Here is a 13,459-nt window from a genome sequence, read left to right on the forward strand (position 1 = left end):
AGTAACTCTTATAACTATCATATTATTCCGCCAGTCATATTTTACTCGGCACGTGATACATAGGATATCATGCACATAGACTCATACATATTCATTAGTCTACTAAGAATTTCAAAAGTACTTATCTAACAAAAACATAAGAAACAAATTGTCTACTGATACAATAATCACAGCCTTATATGGATCAGACCTTGAAGTTAGTTCCAGATAACATATCTTGCAGGCTCAACAGATTCATCCTGTTTACCATACTTGGATGGGTTTAAAGTTATGGTCAGTTAGTTAGGCTAAGAAGGTAGGCTGCACAGGCCTCAAGGCCTCAGGGCCTAATACTCTTTCACAACACTCCCCCCTTTTGATATTACCATCAGGGAACATATGAAGGAGGGGAACGCTACTTATACCCTCAGGTATTTATCATCATCTGTTTGGTACATAAGCAACAACACTGTATTAATACAAAACAATCACAAAGATGATAATCACTAATACTATGATATATAAAAGTTTTTTATCCAAAGGCTGAGATCCAGAAGCCAAGAGGTCAACCAATTCCACATGTTACTGAAACCCCAAGAGGCACCATCTTGGGACAGCCGGTGAAAAAGATGAACTTGTTGCTGTATAATATTTATGTCAGTTTTGATATGACCTTGCTGGTTTACAAATACACAAGAACTTGAGTTAATTACTGCACATACACCTTCCTGGGATGCTAGTAGGAGATCTAGTCCCATACAATTTTGCATAGTTATTTTAGATACTTGGGCAAGTTCCTATTGTAGGGCAGATATGACATCAGCAGTTGCATTCCCCATGGCTTACCAATAAATCTAGCAACAGAAGGATTTGGAAAAAAGGTTTTAACACAGGCAAATAACTACAGCAAGTACTCCCAGTCCACTTAGTCCAACACTTACTGACAGCAGGTCAAATGTCCAGAATACTATTGTTCATGAGTCAGCGAAGTTAACATGGCTATGATGAATACAGATGTCTTCACCTGCAACTTTAAAGGCAGAATAAGTACACAGTAAGACCTGATAAGGGCCTACCTACTTAGTCTCTAGTACAGTTTTCCTTGCAAATGTCTTAATTACTACCCAATCTTCTGGCTGATAAGCGTGAATTTGCAACCCTAATGGCACTGATTGGAACAAGTGAGCACTAGCTTGAATACACCTAACTTCTCACTGTAACCTTAATACATTTTGAGTTAGGGTCTCATCTCTGTCTAAGAGGCTGGCATGAGCATGAATATATGTTCCTGGAACTAAACTAGGCCATCCAAACAAAATTTCAAAAGGAGCAAGTCCTAAGGATTCACGTAGTGTTCGTCTGGCCACAAGGCTAAAGGCAAAGCTTCTGGCCATTTCAACCCTATTTCCTTACATAATTTTGCAGTCATGGTTTTAATGTTCAATTCATTCTTTCCACCTGTCCCACTGACTGTGGGTCCAACCTGATAAACTTCTACAATGAAATGACTGGATTGGTAGACAAGGGGAGAGAAGTGGATATTGTCCACCTGGACTTCAGTAAGGCCTTTGACACTGTCTCCCATAAGATCCTCACAGACAAGCTGTTGATGTATGGGCTGGATAGGCAGACAGTGGACTGAAAGCTGGCTGAATGGCTGGGCCCAGAGAGTGGTGATCAGAGGCACGAAGTCTAGTTGGAGGCCAGTAACTAGCGGTGTACCCCAGGGGTCATTACTCGGTACAGTCCCGTTTAATTTAATATCTTCATGCAGAGTGTACCCTCAGCAAATTTGCTGATGACACAAAGCTGTGAGGACTGGTTGATACACCAGAGGGTTATGCTGCCATCCAGAGGAGCCTTGAAAGGCTGGAGAAATGGGTTGACAGGAACCTCACACAGTTCAACAAAGGAGAAGTGCAAAGTCCTGCCCCTGGGGAGGAACAATCCCATGCACCAGTATATGCTGGGGGCTGACCATGTGGAAAGCAGTTTGACAGAAAAGGCCCTGGGCATCCTGGTGGACATCAACATGAGCCAGCAATGTGCCCTTGCGGCAAAGAAGGCTAATGGTATCCTGGGCTGCATCAGGAGGAGTGTTGCCAGCAGCTCGAGGGAGGTGATCCTTCCCCTCTACTAAGCACTGGTGAGCCCACACTGTCATGACCTAAATGGTTACCCAGTCTGCAGGTGTATAAAGATTGTGACCATGGGCTCATAGGATTTTGTAATACACAAAGACTTTATCCTCTAAATTCTTCTACTTTGTTACGGATTACCACAAATAGCAGAAAAATCACCACTAGCAAGTATACTTCCACAAAATCATCACTAGCAAGTAAAACTATGATAAATAAAGTGAATACATATATATCTCTCAAGCTATTACAAATTACTTTCAACAATCAGTAATATTGTATCAACGAATAGTATGGCTTAGCTTATGATAGATTATTTATACGATGTATAATACCAGTATCAAGCAAATTAGATTTCAGAATAGAATCATAGAATCATAGAATGCGTTGGGTTGGAAGGGACCTTTAGAGGCCATCTAGCCCAACCCCCCTGCAGTGAGCAGGGACAGCTTTAACTACATCAGGTTGCTCAGAGCCCCATCCAACCTGACCTTGAATGTTGCCAGGGATGGGGCCTCCACTACCTCTCTGGGCAACCTGTTCCAGTGCTTGACCACCTTCATTGTAAAAAATTTCTTTCTTATATCCAGTCTAAATCTATTCTTCTTTAGTTTAAATCCATTACTCCTTGTCTTGTCACGACAGGCCTTGCTAAAAAGATCACCCCCATCCTTCCTATAGGCCCCTGTTTAAGTACTGAAAGGCAGCAATAAGGTCTCCTTGCAGCCTTCTCTTCTTTAGGCTGAACAACCCCAACTATCTCAGCCTGGCCTCGTAGGAGAGGTGCTCCAGCCCTCGGATCATTTTTGTGGCCCTCCTCTGGACCCGCTCCAGCAGGTCCATGTCCTTCTTATGCTGAGGGCCCCAGAGCTGGACACAGTACTCCAGGAGAGGTCTCACCAGAGCAGAGTAGAGAGGCAGAATCACCTCCCTCAACCTGCTGGCCACGCTTCTTTTGATGCAGCCCAGGATACAGTTGGCTTTCTGGGCTGCAAGCGCACATTGTTGGCTCATGTCCAGCTTTTCATCTACCAGTACCCCCAAGTCCTTCTCCGCAGGGCTGCTCTCAATCCCTTCATCCCCAGCCTGTACTGATATCGGGGGTTGCCCCGTCCCAGGTGCAGGACCTCGCACTTGGCCTTGCTGAACCTCATGAGGTTCACACAGGCCCACCTCTCCAGCTTGTCCAGGTCCCTTTGGATGACATCTCATCCTCCTGGGGTGTCAACTGCACCACTCAGCTTGGTGTCGTCTGCAAACTTGCTGAGGGTGCACCTCGATCCCACTGTCTATGTCATTGATGATGATGTTAAACAGCACCGGTCCCAGTACGGACCCCTGAGGGACTCCACTTGTCACTGGTCTCCATGTGGACATCGAGCCATTGACCACAACCCTCTGGATGAGACCATCCAGCCAATTCCTTATCCACCAAACAGTCCACCCATCAAACCCATATCTCTCCAATTTAGAGAGAGGGATGTTGTGGGGGACTGTGTCGAAGGCTTTACAGAAATCCAAGTAGATGACATCCATTGCTTTTCCCTTGTCCACTGATGCAGTCACTCCTTCACAGAAAGCCACTAGGATGGTCAGGCAGGACTTGCCCTTGGTGAATCTGTGCTGGCTGTCTCAAATCACCTCCCTGTCCTCCATGTGCTTGAGCATATCTTCTAGGAGGATCTGCTCCATGATCTTCCCAGGCACAGAGGTGAGGCTGACAGGTCGGTAGTTCCCAGGGTCCTCCTTTCTTCCCTTTTTAAAAATGGGCACAACATTCCCCTTCTTCCAGTCAGCAGGGACTTCACCTGCCTGCCATGACTTTTCAAATATCATGGAGAGTGGCTTGGCAATTACATCAGCCAATTCCCTCAGGACTCTGGGGTGCATCTCATCAGGTCCCATAGACTTGTGTACATTGAGGTTCTTCAGGTGGTCTCGAACCTGATCTTCACTTACAGTGGGAGGGGCTTTACCCCCCTGCTCCCCATCTTTTGGTCCATCAACTCGGGAGGGGTGAGGAGCGAGGTTGCCGGTGAAGACCGAGGCAAAGAAGTTGTTGAGTACCTCAGCCTTCTCCTTGTCTGTTGATACAAGGTCATCATTCTTGTTCATCAGTGGGGGTACACTTTCTTTAACCTTCCTTTTCTGGTTGATATACCTGTAGAAGCCCTTCTTGTTATTCTTTACGTTCCTTGCCAAATTCAGCTCCATCCTCGCCTTGGCCTTCCTGACCTGCTCCCTACACAACCGGGCAGTTTCCCTGTACTCTTCCCAGGACACCTGTCCCTGCTTCCACTGCCTGTGCAGTTCCCTCTTACTCTTTAGTTTGACCAGCAGGTCTCGACTCAGCCATGCTGGTCTCTTCCCATCCTTGCCTGGTTTCTTACACTTGGGGACTGAGAGCTCTTGTGCTCTATGGAAGGTGTCCTTAAAGATCTGCCAGCTCTGTTCCCCTGTCCCTGAGGACCGTCTCCCAGGGGGTCCTTCTGACTAACTCCTTGAAGAGCTGGAATTTTGCTTTTCTAAAATTTAGGGTCCTGACTGTACTCCTCGCTTTTCCTATGTCCCTCAGGAGCATGAACTCCACCAACGCAATGGGCCAAACCATCCCCCAAAGGGGAGGACAAACCAATCCCAGAGCGGGGCCCAACCATCACAGAGCGGGGAGGACAAACCGAACCAACCCCAAAACTGGGCTCAAAGGGACATCAGTAAGATAACAGAGTCTCACTTAAAAGATGATCCGTGTCACAGAGTCTGGAGTCAGCCAGGCATCCCCAGTCAAAGTCCAAGATCTTGTAGAAAGTTTGTGCGGAGTATTCAACCCGTTTAAGCAAAGGAAAAATAAGTGCAGAACAGGAAGTTCTCAGAGAGAGAGAGGTTCCATTCTAGATAAAAATTAAGTCCTTTTTATAACATAGAGACATAAGTGGGTGTAGGACATTACTTTGAGCAGTCAATAGATGCTGTTAATTTCTTTTTTTCACCTGTAACAGTCAATAGATCATGATGTTTCTGTTCTTTTCAAGCAATTTTTATTTTTCTAGACCATTTCCACTTTTTCAGACCATAATTTGCTGTTACAGTCCCTTCCTTTTGCACTTATCGGTGGTATCTCAGGATGTCTCCGGTTTCTAGGTGCACCGGCTGTACTTCAAAGAGGCCAGCTGCACTTTTCAAGGATGTTTCTGTTTCACAGGCCTAGTTCGCAGGCTCACGGTTCCAGGCTGGCAGGCCATTCTCTGTCAGTATTGTTCAGCAGACATTTTCTTTTGCTAAGTAATTTTCCCCTTCCAACCAGGTGTATTGGGCTTACGTGGCAAGGTGTTGGTAGCAGGGGGGCTGCAGGGGTGGCTTCTGTGAGAAGACACCAGAAGCTGTCTCCATGTTGGATGGAGCCACTTCCAGACGGCTCCAAGAAGGACCTGCCGCTGGCCAAAGCTGAACCAATCAGCAATGTTGGTAGCACCTCTGTGATAACATATTTAAGAAAGGGTAAAAACTGCTGCGCAACAGCAGCAGAGAGAGAGGAGGGAGAATATGTGAGAGAAACAACTATGCAGCCACCAAGGTCAGTGAAGAAGGAGGGGGAGGAGGTGCCCAGGCACCGGAGCAGAGATTCCCCTGCAGCCCATGGTGAAGACCATGGTGAGGCAGGCTGTCCCCCTGCAGCCCATGGAGGTCCACAGTGGAGGAGATAGCCACCCTGCAGCCCATGGAGGACCCCATGACAGGATGTGTCCTGAAGGAAGCTGTGACCCTGTGGAGAGCCTACACTGGAGCAGGTTTTCTGGTAGGTCCTGTGGCCCCATGGGGACCCATGCTGGAGTAGTCTTCTCCTGAAGGACTGTCTCCCGTGGGTGGGACCCTATGCTGGAGCAGGGGAAGAGTGTGAGGAGGAAGGAGTGGCAGAGACAAAGCATTATGAACTGACCACAACCCCCATTCCCTGTTCCCTTGTGCCACTCAGAGGGAGGAGGTAGAGAAGACATGAGTGAAGTTAAGCCTGTGAATAAGGGAGGGGTGGGGGGAAGGTGTTTTTAAGTTTGTTCTTATTTCTCATTATCCTGCTCTGATTTGACTGGCAATAAATTAAATTAATTTCCCCAAGTTGAGTCTGTTTTGCCCATTACAGTAACTGGTGAGTGATCTCCCTGTCTTTATCTTGACCCACAAGCCTTTCTTTGTATTCTCTCCCACTGTCCTGTTGAGGAGGGGGAGTGATAAAGCAGCTTGGCGGGCACCTGGCAGCCAGACAAGGTCAACCCACCACACCAGGACATCTTTATGGCTGTTCACATAATTTCATCCCTTGTCCTACGACCACTTATGGATCACTAGGAGTGAGACTACACTATATCTGATGCATCTCTCTTGCCTCCTAATGTGTGAGGCAGAGGAGACTCATGTCTTTTTAGGTCCAATGCTGTTCTGAGTTCTGGGAGGGTTTGTACATTGTACAGAACTAGTTTGGATGGGAGAGATACACCCAGTGATTTGATACAAGATAACATACAGAAAAGCACAGATCCTACAACTAAAATGAGAACTAATATCATTAAAATACACTGTGCCCATGCTCCAAAGTCTGGTAGCCAAGACCATAGCTATAACCAGTCAGCTGACAGGCCTTCGAGCAGTTCGTGGGCTATTTGGTGAAAGGTACAGACATGTTGCTGAATAATATTCACATTGTATTCAATTTGTTTGGACTTGTTAGTGTAGAAGCAACAGGTAGTATTTATTAACACACAAACACCTTCTTGTGAAGCTAAAAGATAATCCAAGGCTCAGCGATTTTGGATAGCCAATTGGGAGAGTTAATTAATCTCAGTCTGTAGGTTCTTTAAAGCATCCACAGTAGCATTTGGGTAGCAGAGACGTTATTAATAGCTTGTTCTAGTTCAACAACACCCAAGTTTGGAAGCAGTGCATGTACAAATTGACGAAATTTAGTTGGTCTTTTTACTAAGGATTAGGCACTCCATACTTCTGACGTATAGGGTAATGGTTGTGTTGAAAATTAAATGTTACATTTTTACATTGAAATGCATAAGGATCGAGACATGCTACAGTACAGGTACCTGCCCACTGTGGGGGTAGACTCTTATAGGCATTAGTGCTGCAAAGCCAGAACCATCCTGGTGTTAAAATGGTAGGCCACCAGCCTTGTCCAGAGTCATTAAAATGTTTGCAGAATGAACGCTATGGATTTGAAAAACAATTAAATTCCATTGAGCATGTTTGGCTAATTGAATTGTCCAAAAGAGGTTGTGATTAATACATCCAGACATGTTGTTTGAGCCATTGTCACATATATCCCAACTATCATTAATACTTAGCCAACCATTATTCCATAGACTATAGGATGTAGAATTAGGACCAGTGAAATTATAGCATCTGTCACAATTTGTATTATTGACATTCCACGTAAGATTCCCAAATTTCAAATCATTAAAAGCATCGTTGTTTGCAATTGCTGATGCATTGTCACAGATCCATGAAGTTTTCAGGTCAGCTTTAAGACAAGCTCAGATACTGTTACATTTAAATTGAAATCACACTTGGATGTGATTGTAATATAAGGTGTAATTACAATTGCTTGTCTCCTCTACCCAAGTTGAACTTATACCCTGGGGCATCATAATACACCATGGGGCTTTATCATATGAACATACCTCAAAAGGTTGTTGTTGATAATTTAGAGCATTGGAAAGTAAGTATACCAAATTAGGTTGATACCAAGATGTTTCAGGGATAGGTTCTGTTAACCACCAAGGTTTGGAATCCAGTGTTCGAGGGTGGTGTAGACAATACCAACAATTTGATTTGTTGCCCACTTGAAAGTTTGTATTCATAAATTGAACAATATGATTGCTATTCCATCCCTGGGATAAGGGAACAAGCATAACTAATTAAAAGATATGGCCCAATCATTGTGGATATCAAATAACAATTATAAGGAAGAAGGAAAATTGAGGGAAAATTGCTCACAATGTTTTTTTCATATCATGTCAAATTGCCAGTCGGTAGGATGAATGAGGTCGGCCAAAATCCAAGGAGTAATCTGAATTTCTGGTTGCTGATGTTCCAGTTAGGGTAACCTGAAAGAAAAACAAAACTGCATTTCTTTTGGATACTAGGTAATTTGGATATCTATTGCTCAGAAATTAGATGCTCATTACCCTGAGCCAAGCACCATTACCAAGCACCTTCCTTTAAATTTCCATCTTTTAGTTTTGCAATAAGTATATCTTGCGTCACTGCCCAGTCCGGCAACTGACATTCCCATTTGGAGCTGGGCCAATTGAGTTGATCATCTGTCTCTTGTGTTTAGATGTTCTTTCCAAAGGTCACAAGAGCCCTGCCATGCCTTTAACCCCTTGTGCTCATTCATCTGTGAAACAAACATTAGATCAAGGCTCAGTATCTTTGTGTAAATCAGGTGGGGGTGATGCATCTTGAATACCAGTTGCGTGTGCTATGTACATTACCATTTTCTGAATTGTACTGGAGTGTGCAATTCCCTATGGAACAGGAGTAGATTCTCTAATTTCTTTAAGAATACGGAACAGAGTTTGAATTTCTAAGAGTGCATCTAATGTGATGGCTTCTCTATCTAACAGCGCTGTATAAGTAGCCAGTAACGATTTTTCCCAAGGTGAATATTGTGCTTGGGAACCTTGCCACTCCTTTCATAGTGTGGTGGGTTGACCCTGGCTGGACACCAAGTGCCCACCAAAGCTGCTCTATCACTCCCCTTCTCAGCTGGACAGGGGAGAGAAAATATAACGAAAAAGCTTGTGGGTCGAGATAAAGTCAGGGAGAGAGATCACTCAGCAATTACCGTCACAGGCAAAACAGACTCAACTTGGGGAACATCAGTTTAATTTATTACCAATCAAAACAGAGTAGGGTAATGAGAAATAAAAACTAAATCTTAAAACACCTCTCCCTTCTTCCGGGGCTCAACTTCACTCCTGGTTTTCTCTACCTCCTCCCCCGGGCAGCGCAGGGGGAAGGGGAATGGGGGTTGCGGTCAGTGCATCACGTCGTCTCTGCTGCTCCTTCCTCCTCAAGGGGAGGACTCCTCACACTCTTCCCCTGCTCCAACATGGGTCCCTCCCATGGGAGACAGTCCTTCAGGAGCAGACTGCTCCAGCGTGGGTCCCCCATGGGGTCACAAGTCCTACCAGCAAACCTGCTCCAGCATGGGCTCCTGTCTCTCCAAGGGTCAACAGGTCCTGCCAGGAGCCTGCTCCAGTGCAGGCTTCCCATGGGATCACAGCCTCCTTTGGGCACATCCACCTGCTCTTGTATGGGATCCTCCATGGGTTGCAGGTGGATATCTGCTCCACTGTTAACCTCCATGGGCTGCAGGGGGACAACCTGCCTCACCATGGTCTTCACCACAGGCTGCAGGGGAAACTCTGCTCTGGTGCCTGGAGCACCTCCTCCCCCTCCTTCTTCACTGACCTTGGTGTCTGCAGAGTCGTTCCTCTCACATATTCTCACTCCTCTCTCCAGCTGTAGTTTTGCAGGGTTTTATTTCTTCCCTTCTTAAATATGTTATCACAGAGGTGCTGCCACCATTGCTGATTGGTTCGGCCTTGGCCAGTGGCAGGTCCTTCTTGGAGCTGGCTGGCATTGGCTCTGTCGGACATAGGGGAGGCTTCTAGCAGCTTCTCACAGAAGCCACCCCTGTAGCCCCCCCGCTCCCAAAACCTTGCCACGCAAACCCAATACAATAGAATAATAGAATCATAGAATACCAGGTTGGAAGGGACCTCAAGGGTCATCTGGTCCAACCTTTCTTGGCAAAAGCACTGTCTAGACAAGATGGCTCAGCACCCTGTCCAGCTGAATTTTAAAAGTGTCCAATGTTGGGGAATCCACCACTTCCCTAATCTTCCTGAAGATTATTCCAATGGCTGATTGTTCTGATTGTGAAAAATTTTCTTCTTGTGTCCCATCCAAATCTCCCCAGGAGTAACTTGCACCCATTACTCCTCATCTTTTCCATGTGACTCCTTATAAAAAGGAGACTATTCTGGCTGTGCCCCCTCCCAGTTTCTTGTGCACCTGGCAGAGCATGGGAAGCTGACAAGTCCTTGACTAGCATAAGCAGTACTTAGCAACAACTAAAACATCAGTGCGTTATCAACATTCTTCTCATACTAAATCCAAAACACAGCACTATGCCAGCTACTAGGAAGAAAATTAACTCTATCCCAGCCGAAACCAGGACAGCTATTTTCAGAATGATTTAGAACAGTCAATATGTATAATGGCACTTTTTTTTCAAATGTGCAACAGGGTAAATGTCAGCTTTTACTACTGATGACAAGTGTACTATATCCAATTCTATTAAGCCATATCAGGATAAATTTCTTAATTTCTAAAGCTAGTACCCTACTTAAGTAATTGATCTGGTTCAAAAAAAGTCAGTGAGTCAGGCTGGTTAAAGTAGCAATTCTTGCTTTGGTTTGTACAGCATTGTTTTCTGGGATTCTGTAGCAATGGCAGCCTTAATAACATTACAGAATCACAGAATCACAGAATGGTTGAGGTAGGAAGGGACCTCTGGAGGTCATCTGGTTCAACCCCCCTGCTCAAGCATGGCCACCTAGAGCCAGTTGCCAAAGACCGTGTCCAGACAACTTTTGAATGTCTCCAAGGATGGAGATTCCACAAACTCTCTGGGCAACCTGTTCCAGTGCTCAGTCACCCTCACAGTGGAAAAGTGTATCCTGATGTTCAGACAGAACCTCCTGTGTTACAGTTTGTGCCCATTGCCTCTTGTCCTGTGACTGGGCACCACTGAAAAGAGCCTGGCTCCATCTTCTTTGCATCTTCCCTTCAGGTATTTATTACATTGATGAGATCCCCCCTGAGGCTTTTCTACTCTAGGCTGAACTGTCCCAGCTCTCAGCCTTTCCTCATAGGAGAGATGCTCTAGTCCCTTAATCATCTTTGTGGCCCTGTGCTGGACTCTCTCAAGTATGTCCATGTCTCTCTTGTACAGGGGAGCGCAGAACTGGACACAGAAACTGTTATCCATGTCAGGCAGGAGTTTATCCCATAGATCTGGTCTGCTGGAATACACTTGTTCAGTAGTGGTTAGACAGTCATGTTGCAGTTCATCAGATTTGGAGACTGGGAGTAAGGTGGCAGGATTCAAGGTGGAGGTCAGAGAAAGTGTGACATCATCTTGTTTGAGTAACACAGCCTGATATCTTGCTAACCTATTTGGGGAAATCCAATGATGTCCCTTATTTTCAAGGAGAGATGATACAGGATGAGGTACAAACACAGTAATTGGTTGATCCAATGTCAGTTTTTGAGATTACAGTTGCCGCTACTGCCCTCAAGCAGGCGGGCCAACCTTTGTTGACCTCATCCAATTGTTTGGAAAAATATCCCACTGGTCTCTTCCAACTCCCCAACTTTTGTGTCAGCACTCCCAACACCACTTGTCTTTCATGTACATATAATTGAAAAGGTTTGCTCAAATTCAGGAGCCCTAAGGCAGGGGCTTCCATTAATTTTCTCTTAATTTCATCAAAACTTTTATGGCATTCTGTCATCCATTCTAAAATTCCCTCAGTTCCTTTTCTAGCCGCATATAATGGTGTCCTTGTTTCGGCTGGGTTAGAGTTAATTTTCTTCCTAGTAGCTGGCATAGTGCTGTGTTTTGGATTTAGGATGAGAAGAATGCTGATAACACACTGATGTTTTACTTGTGGCTAAGTACTGCTTATGCTAGTCAAGGACTTTTCAGCTTCCCAGGCTCTGCCAGGTGCACAAGAAACTGGGAGGGGGCACAGCCAGGACAGCTGACCCAAACTGACCAAAGGGCTATTCCATACCATATGACGTCATGCTCAGTATATAAACTGGGGGGGGGGTTGGCCACGGAGCAGCGATCGCTGCTCAGGAGCAGTCTGGGTATCGGTCAGCGGGTGGTGAGCAATTGCATTGTGCATCACTTGCTTTGTATATTATTATTACTGTTATTATTATATTGTTATTATTACTACTACTATTTTACTTTATTTTATTTCAATTCTTAAACTGTTCTTATCTCAACCCAGGAGTTTTCTCATTCTTACTCCTCCGATTCTCTCCCCCATCCCACCGGGGCAGGGAGAGTGAGCGAGCGGCTGCATGGTGCTTAGTTGCTGGCTGGGGCTAAACCACAAAAAATGGTTTGGCAATTAGTCCGAAATTAGGGATCCACAACTGACCCCACCCAGCCATTCCTAAGAATCCCCTCAACTGCTTCTTTGAAGTAGGTACAGCAATCCTGCAAATAGCCTCCTTTCAGCACTTAATTCTCTTTGTCCTTTTGTAACTTCAGATCCCATATATTGGACCCTCTCTTTTCCTATTTGGTCCTTCTTTTTAGAAACTGGGTAGCCTGCTAAACCCAGAAAATCAAGCAAGCTGATCGTGGATTTTAAACTTTCTTCACAGGTATCAGAACCAATCAATAAGTCATCTACATGCTGCAATAATGTTACAGTATTATACTCATTCAGCCATTGCTCTAGTTCCCTCGCCAATGCATTACCAAACAATGTGGGACTATTTTTGAACCCTTGGGGAAGGACAGTCCAACAGAGCTGCATCCTCCATCCTGTAGTTGGGTTTTCCCATTCAAAGGCAAAAATGGTCTGACTCTGCTCGTCCACAGGTATACAAAAGAAAGCATCTTTCAAATCCAGCACTGTAAAATAAGTGTTACTATCAGGAATGGAGGCGAGGAGGGTATATGGATTCGGAACCACAGGGTACACATCTCTAGTTCTCTCATTAACCTCTAATAAATCTTGTACCAATCTATATTCTTGAGAGTAAGGCTTCTTTAAAGGCCAAATTGGAGTATTAAATTCTGACTGACATTCCCTTAATTGTCCATGCTCTAAAAAAGAATTTATCACAGCTTCTAATCCCTTCCGGGCTTCCAATTTAATAGGGTGTTGTTTCTTTCTTACTGGTTGGGCTCCCGGTTTTAGCTCGATCTTTACTGGAGTCACATTCTTGGCCCGTCCCAGCGTTCCTGATGACCACACTAGGTGTATTACCACATCTATTACTTTGTCTGGAATATCTCCTTCTTCCACTGGATTCTTCTCAGTTAGCAAGCATATCTGGGCTCTCCATGCATTCTCTGGGGGAATACGTAACTGAACAGACTCTTCAAAAAAAGTTAATTTTGCATTTAATTTACAGAGTAAATCCCATCCAAGTAATCGTAAAGGGCATTCTGGCATATAAAGGAATTAATGAGTTAATGTAGTATCTCCAGTCGAGAGCTCCATGGGTTGTAAGAACGG

The 13,459-nt window shown here is 45.0% G+C and overlaps 1 pseudogene; it reads right to left on the reverse strand.

The window, feature by feature from the left end:
• LOC142596448 (uncharacterized) overlaps positions 1 to 13,459 on the reverse strand; it is a 49,117-nt pseudogene that overhangs the window by 3,197 nt on the left and 32,461 nt on the right.

Source organism: Pelecanus crispus, chromosome W (genome assembly GCF_030463565.1).
Source record: "Pelecanus crispus isolate bPelCri1 chromosome W, bPelCri1.pri, whole genome shotgun sequence".
NCBI classification, from domain to species: domain Eukaryota; kingdom Metazoa; phylum Chordata; class Aves; order Pelecaniformes; family Pelecanidae; genus Pelecanus; species Pelecanus crispus.